Genomic DNA, 8,381 nt, shown 5'->3' on the forward strand with positions numbered 1-8,381 from the left:
TCGCACTAATTGTTTACTCAAGTAGCAAAAAACCACTTGTCATTTGCAACAGCATTTTTTCTATATTTTTTAACCAAATAAAGGCACAAAGGGACCAGAAAATCATTGTTTGGATTGAATATTTTCCTATATAAGTACAGTTTTAAAGTAATTTCAAATGACTACACTAATGCCATAAAAGTGCTGTTGCAAAGGGAAAGTGGTTTTTTGCAACTTGAGTTAACTATAAGTATAATTTAAAATAATTTCAAATGACTAGTGCCATAAAAGTGCTGTTGCAAAGGAAAAGCGGTTTTTTTGCAACTTGAGTCAACTATAACTCAAAGACAATGGTCATATCGAAGAATAAATCAATTTTCCTTGATTTTGTTGTCTAGTTCGTTGCGGGATAAGAAAACAAATTTGCCACTTTATTGTTTGGCGTCCGTCATTACAAACTATTCGCTTTCTTTATTCATTTTACAAATTTTAATTTAATCCTAATATCACATTTAAAATTACACTAGACACTCGTTCAGTCTGGGTTGGCATCTCTGTCCACCAACCCCCACCACCCACCATCATTCCTTCCACGTGACCACGTGTATCCGTTGGCGTCGTAGCGTCGTCGTTTCAAAATGTTTTGTGAAATTTGGTAGTTTATTAAGTTAACAGTAAATGCTTGTGTTAGTGAAATGTGTAATTCGAGCCCAGTCATCTTGTGCGATCCAGAAAATGGCGAGAGAACGAGAAAACCAAGGGGTACGTCCAATTCATTTTTTATGTTTTGATTTCGTCATGACCAAGAAAACTGTTTTTGTGGCTTGATTTTAATTATTCCTTGCAGGATAATGTAAAATGCAACATCGTACTCAATATCTTTAACTCTTAACTACTAACGTGTTAAAAATTGCCACTAACCCTATATGTCGCAGACTCACTAAGGTGATTGTGACCTATAAGTACGCACGAAAGACACAATTTACAGTAAAAATAGCATTACCCCTGCGTTGCACACAAAATACGGAATCGATTGACGTACCAATGAGTGCCGTTAGTTCGCTTTTTATTAAAAAACTTGCGACTTTCCTACCCCCATTTTGAGGTTAAAAATGACTATTATTTTGTCAGACGCAGAACCGTCGGTGGGTGGGAATTATGAATTTCTCACCTTGCGCAGGGGCCATGACCAATTCTTGCTGATCCACTCGCGACAATTTCTAACCTTGCGCAGGGCCCATTACGGCGGGAGTTATGAATTGCTCACCTTGCGCAGGGGCCATGTCTATTTCTTGCTGATCCATTCGCGACAATTTCTAGTCTTCTGCAGGGGCCGTCAGGTCAGGGTCGGGTTAGGGTCAGGTCAGGTCAGGTCAGGGTCGGGTTAAGTCAGATCTGAGTCGGGTCAGGTCAGGTTGTTTTTTCGGAAATGTACGGTCCGTCCGCATTTTTTTTTCTTTTGCCTTCTACACACCACCTTCCATGCTATGCAATTTTTTTCCTCTCCAAAATCGAGCGTACCTAATCGTCACAATCACCCTCAATTTCACTTGTTCATACAGTGTGTCCCCGGATAGGTGAAACGACTCTTGTAAAAGATAAAAAATTCTCGATTTAAATTTTCATTTTTTGGGGTTCAGTCCTGCTTGGTTAAAGACTAATTTCTAACATAATTTTAGTTTTGAAAAATCAAGTATGCCTTGGAAATTTTCAAAAAGACCTATATTTCTGTAAAGTGCCTTTTATGTGACAAATACGACAAAAAGTTATTGAGAAAAGTTGTTTAGAATCAACATTTAGGCCCCTATACCAAATTTTAAAATAATCGGCCAAATATTATTTTTCATCTTTTTAATGTTTATTTCACAAATCAAAGAATTTTATTTTTAACATTTCTCTTATTGTGAGTAAAAAAATATTCACACTTATTATTATTATTACAAGTTACTGGCTTAACACTAATAAGTTATAATTATTAAATAAAAGTAAATTAACACCTTAGATTAAATGGAAAAAATGAAAAATCATTGTTGGCCGATGATTTTGAAATTTTGTTTGCGGGCCTAGATGTTGATTCTAAACAACTTTTCCCAATAACTTTTTGTCGTATTTACCACATAAAAGGCACTTTACAGAAAAATAGGTTTTTTGAAAATTTCTAAAGCATACTTGACTTTTCGAAACTAAAATCCTGTTAAGAATTAGTCTTTATTTAACCAAGCAGGGCTAAACCCTCAAAAAAAATGAAAATTTGAATCGAAATTTTTTTATCGTTTACAAGAGTCGTTTCACCTATCCGGGGACATACATACTGTACAAATCTGGGATAACTTTTTTTTTTTGGGTTTTAAATGTGACTTCAAGCAGTTCAATTGTTGTTGTATTATCATTAGGCATTTTGCAGTAAAATTGCTTTGAAAAGTGTACTCCACGGCCTCCTAGATTCATAAGAGACTCGTCTCTTATCCGGCCTGTCGCATTCGATAAATGTCTGTTTTTGAAAATTCCCCATGGAGAAAATAGGAACATATAGAACGCAAACTCCCTAAACATTTTTTGGCCACAAAGCGTTTATCGCCATCTATTATCCTGGTGACGGTGCAAAATCACAGCCTACTGGATGAGTTTACCTTTCATTTGATTTTTTTAATCATTGCAAATGATCACAACAAATTAAAACGCCAGGAATACTTTCGATATTTTATTTTCAACCGTTTTTGATACAGTTCTTCTTCATTTTTATAAATACAGGGTTATTCTAAATGATTGTAGTCGAAGTAGGCCATGCCCATGTTATTACGTTTTTGCCGCTTTCATGTGAACTGTCAGTTGTGTCGCTGTCACTGTCATTTTTTAGGTGAAAAGTGCGGTGATGAGGATTTTATTTATTTTTGTTAAATTAACGATTGAATCCAGAAATATTGAGTTGTTCTACAATCAATTTAAAAATATTGAGTTGTTTTGCAGCCAATTTAACACATCATTTTGATGATTTTTTTTATGTGGAGCGGCAACCATAAATTTTACATTCAGTTTTCACGCCTACTTCGACTACAATCATTTAGAATAACCCTGTATTATTCCTAAATGCTACCATTCTCGTATCCTACCACTTAAAATTAAATTTTACCCCTTAATGTAAATAAATCTGCTTAAATTAACTATCTTACCAATAATTTCATCTACAATTTTATTTTTAAGTGACGAAAAATTAACATTAGATACTTATGTTTGCATTATTGTTGAAATTTAGCCGAAGTTATGTTACTCAGTATAATTTTGAAAATATTATGAATCTTATTAACATTTTTTACAAACTCTAAAAACTCACACTTGCCACTTTCTGCTAAATTTTTGTATAAATCCAGTAATCCTTCCAATGTTTTCATTCAATTTTTTTATGGAAGGAGGTGCTGTTTTTTTAATCCAAAAATGTTTCCAAAGTAGGTACAATCGCGGCCATCCAAAAGTGAACGATAGCTTGCGAAAATTTTCGTATTTTTCATTAAATTAAATCAGGCTGTATTCATTGGCGTTCGTGCAGCAGGCGTTACTATTTTAATAATAAAAAGTTGTAATAAATAATTTTTAATAAAAATGAGGCTGAGAAGTAATTAATGCATTATTAAAGTGAAAGTAAACTTTAGTAAAGAAACCTTTCCAACATCTATTCGTATTGGCCTCGCAAGCCTGTTTTTTGCCAAGGCCCTTTATACTGAAGATGCAAGTCTTACTGCAATGTAATTCTCTCGCAACAGCAGCCAACAACCGATTTTCTTCCAGCTTTGCAATAGCCCTAGCTGTCTGAATCGGAGTGAGATGTGGCATTTAAAAAAAAATAGTTTCAATAATTTTTTTAACGCTAGTGTCAAACTTTGACATTTTAGGACGCCTATGATTTAAAGTAAAAATCAAACTATAAAAAAAAAACGTTCACTTTTGGATGGCCGCGATAGTACATACATATTGCGTAAGTGTAGGACTCCTTTCCCCCCCGAATTTGTGTAAACTCCACCAACAAGAGGTAAAAAGTTGTTAGAGCTAGTGCCAACTGTCATGATCGATGACCTTGACAAAAGCTGCGCGAAGGCGGAGCCCAATTTTGATAAGTGAAACGTAAAAACGTCGGTCGTTTAGTTCAAATTTTCAGGGTGGCGGTAAATTTGCATTTTACACTGTTCGAGGATTTGGATTAGAATGTCCGACATTATTTAAGGACTTGTCGGCTTCTCGCCAAATAAATATCAACATAAATTAGCTCACAAATCTGTAAAGCGTGACAAAATGGTACCGATGTTTTTAGTTCGAATACTACAGACGCTTCGGTACGCATTTTGGTTTCTGCGTCATCGATCATAAGAGTTGGCACGAGCTCTACTTTTGCAGTTTCCAAGTTTTTCATGAGTCCTGCTGGTTGCCTGTGGGAACAGTAAAAATTGTCTAGCTGCGAGAGCCGCCATTTTGGTTTCGAGGTCGTACTTACTTGCGACGCTAGTACCGAAATTTATCCGTCTTCGACGTTTCCGGTTCCGATCCCTAAATGGTCGCAAGCCTGTCTTTTCGCCGGTTAATTTAATCGGTCCTTTGACCTTCGCCTCCGAGACGTTATTACACTGAACGCTGGGACACTAATTTTAACTCGGCGAAACGGTACTACGTGTTGTTCGGTGGACCTGGACCTTTGCTCGGAAAAGAGAACGAGTTCTTCCGTTGCAGGTTTTGCGTCGGCGCTCTTCACTAATTAGTGGGGACGAATTTGCGGGTGGTTTTACCTACCGATAAAATCGTCACAGTACAATCGCGGCCATCCAAAAGTGAACGATAGCTTGCGAAAATTTCCGTATTTTTCGTTAGATTAAATCAGGCTGTATTCATTGGCGTTCGTGCAGCAGGCGTTTCTGTTTTAATAATAAAAAGTTGTAATAAATAATTTTTAATAAAAATGAGACTGAGAAGTAATTAATACATTATTAAAGTGAAAGTAAACTTTAGTAAAGAAACCTTTCCAACACCTATTCGCATTGGCCTCTCAAGCCTGTTTTCTTGCCAACCCCCCTTTATATTGAAGATGCAAGTCTTACTGCAATGTAATTCTCTCGCCACAGCAGCCAACAACCAATTTTCTTCTAGCTTTGCAATAGCCCTAGCTGTCTGCATCGGATGAGATGTGGCATTTAAAAAAAATAGTTTAAATAATTTTTTTATCGCTAGTGTCAAACTTTGACATTTTAGGACGCCTATGATTTAAAGTAAAAATCAAACTATAAAAAAAAAACGTTCACTTTTGGATGGCCGCGATAGTACCTACCCAATTTTACAGAAATTGTTGAAAGTGGCCCCCATTATGTTCTAAACATTTCCTAATTCGTTTCTTTTTATTGTTAAAGATATTCTACAGCATCTGCTGGTCTACAGTGTTGCAGCAGTTTCTTATTTCCTCCATAAGTTCCTCCAAAGTGTGCATTCTCCTTTTAAAAACTTCATTTTTTAGATGGCCAAATATACAAAAATCTAACGGTGTTAAATCTGGAGAACGTGGGGGAAATTCAGGATTTAATCTATTACTTATAATTCTATTGCCATAAAATTGTTGAAGATAAACCAAATTCTCTTGTGTTGTGTGAGCTGTAGCACCGTCGTGTTGAAAGTATCCATTCTGCAATTCTTCATCATCCAGCTGATTAATAAATATTTCTAAAATTTGTTCCCGGTATCTAGTGGCATTTATAGTTTCATGGAAAAATATCGGTCCAATTAAACGCCTTCGTGAGACAGCAATCCACACTCCAACCTTTACAGGATGCAATCGGGTTACTACAAATGCATGTGGATTTTCTGAACTCCATATTCTATAGTTTTGTGAATTTACATATCCAGATAAATGAACCCATGCTTCGTCCGAAAAAAAACTGATGTCTAATAATCTGCAAGCAAAGTTAATATTAAAATTGTTTAATTCAATTCATCATTACAAACCTGTCATCATTCAAATTGTTTAAAAACCAATTGCAGTATTCTAAGCGCCTCTCAGAATCACCTGGTCGAAGTTCTTGAAGTGTAGTGATCTTGTACGGATATAAGTACAGGTTTTTTCTAACAATTTTTACAATAAAAGCAATTAAACTCCTTCGTGAGGCAGCAATCAATACTCCAACCTTTATGGGATGCCATCGGGTTTTTTTTTTCTAACAATTTTCTAACAAGTGGAAAGTGGTACATCAGCCTGAAGCGATAACTTCCTGAGAGATGTTTTTGGGCTTTGTTCAATTCGTTGGCGTAAATCTTCAACAATTTCTTCATTGACTGGCGGTCTTCCTACACTTTTTCCCTTTTCAACACTTCCAGTTGCCACAAATCTATTCACAATCCTTCTAATGTGTGCAATTAAATTTGCTTCCACGATGTTGCAATTTGAAAATTTTGCAAAAAATTCTTCCTTGCAAGCGTTTATCGAGTAAACCCACTCTCCATTCTGCAGGGTACCATTTCGGTAATACGACATCACAATGAAGGTGTTTTGCTCTACCGATAAAACTATTGCGGTTTACTGAAAAGATTGCATATTACTTACTGTAAAGGTACGAAAATAACTGTCCTACCTTCGCAACTCCGTAACTTGTTTCTGGTATTATTCACAATTCACGCTTACGCGGAAAATCGTTTTAGTCTTGATAAAGACTGTTGAAGGAAATCACAAGGAAAACAACTAAGACACCGAACTCACAACTGAACTAAACTGAGAAACTGATGCTCTGTGACGCTAAAACGTATTTATTTGACATTTGTCATTTGACATCAATGATATCGAATTTACCGGCTTCAACGGCTTGACCACAGACCATCAACAGAATTAAGACTTTCAAAACCCGTATAAAACATGGGAGACACTGACAACACTAGCGCTGCTCTAGCCTTAGGCCAAACTAAATTACCGAATTTACTCGTTAATCCGATCGGGAATTTCCGTTTAAAAAGAAGGTTGATTTGAATATTAATTAATAATGTCATCAGTAATTTTGAATTTTCTAATTTCTGTCAAGGTTTAGTCAATAAATTTTATAAATTCTTCTACAAAATAAATTACTCCAAACCAGTATCTTGAGATAATTTTTCGTAATCTTTTTATTTGGTAAGTTATCTTTTTCTTTTTGAAAAAGTACGAAATATGGTTTTTCAGATCGCAATTTTTATTTTATTTATTTGGATATGGGACAAATTAAACATAAATGCTTTGTAAACAACAAGATCGGCGATAAAAAAATAAACATTTTAAATTTCAAAAATTAGAAGAACAAAGGAAACGATGGATAGAAGCTTTAGGTAAATGTTGCACCACCCTTCAAAACAGATAATGCCTTTACTTGCGAGAAACATTTTAGCAAATACGCCCTGCCGTCGATTTTTCTTCATGAAGACAAACAAACTTCAATAAACAATGTTAGACCAGCTGAACAAATTGAAAATTCTACGATTACTGAAAATCCCACTGTAGAGAATCTAATCCTTCCTGTTATGCCTAAGGCCCAAAATAGGCACCCAACAAAATCTTCTAGTGTGTTGCAAGTACTTGAATGCAAGAAAGTTAGTAGTCTTACTGCAAAAGGTAGAAACATTTATTATATGGACCGATATCAGCAAAAAACAATTTCAAAATTAAAAAATCTTTTGCACGATCCTAAAATTATCTCCAGAAATTTTAAAAGTTAACGCAAAACCAAATTATTGAACTAATTCTACCCTTCAATTCAGTTTCACTCGCTTTTTAAACTAGCCCACTCATGCCCAAAAAATCCCAATTTACACACAAACTCGTTTAATGAACTACTAATTTGTTGTATATGTTAGAATTTGTATTAAAATGTTTAATACTTAATTAGTCGTTTTTATTTTTTTTTTTTTAGATAAGTATCAATTTAAATCAAATTGAAAAAAAATAGGAAGCTAGTCAGATATGCAACTTGTTATACATTAGTTTGGCCTAACGCTCGGGCAGCGCCACTTGAGCTTGTCACCAAAAATGTAATCCCTCTTGACAGTCTTGCTAAAGTTTAATTGTCTGTGGGCTTGACCACAGACAATTAAACTATAGTAAGACGTCGCATTGCTACCCAATTTTTGGAAACACGATTCCAGCGCGGCGCGAGCAGTTGGCCGAACTAATTTTATAAAGCATGCTTGATGAAGTTGTTTAAATTAATAATTTTGTCCTCATTTAATATTAATTTCAAATGTAAAATGTCTTTAAAATGCACAACGTTTTATTAATTATAAGAAAAATTAACAATAAATGAATCACATTAAAAACTAGAACCAAAACTAAAATTAAATATTCAGAAAATCCCCATTTTCTTCGTAAGTAACATCTCTTTGACGATTTTTTTTTAAATTCTCTTCTTACGTCC

At 34.9% G+C, this 8,381-nt stretch overlaps 1 long non-coding RNA gene across 2 annotated transcripts; it reads right to left on the reverse strand.

The window, feature by feature from the left end:
- Positions 1–4,249: 4,249 nt before the first annotated feature.
- On the reverse strand, positions 4,250–6,728 carry LOC138132225 (uncharacterized). 2 transcript variants are annotated; one of them, XR_011160022.1, is made up of 4 exons: positions 6,579–6,728; positions 5,956–6,526; positions 4,463–5,903; positions 4,250–4,397 (listed from the first exon to the last, which is right to left on the reverse strand). It is a non-coding gene; the product is annotated as an uncharacterized lncRNA (long non-coding RNA). The 2 variants fall into 2 exon arrangements; XR_011160018.1 differs by lacking the exon at positions 4,250–4,397 and having other exon boundaries at positions 4,415–5,903.
- Positions 6,729–8,381: the final 1,653 nt, after the last annotated feature.

The sequence above is a fragment of the Tenebrio molitor genome, chromosome 1 (assembly GCF_963966145.1).
Source record: "Tenebrio molitor chromosome 1, icTenMoli1.1, whole genome shotgun sequence".
NCBI lineage: Eukaryota > Metazoa > Arthropoda > Insecta > Coleoptera > Tenebrionidae > Tenebrio > Tenebrio molitor.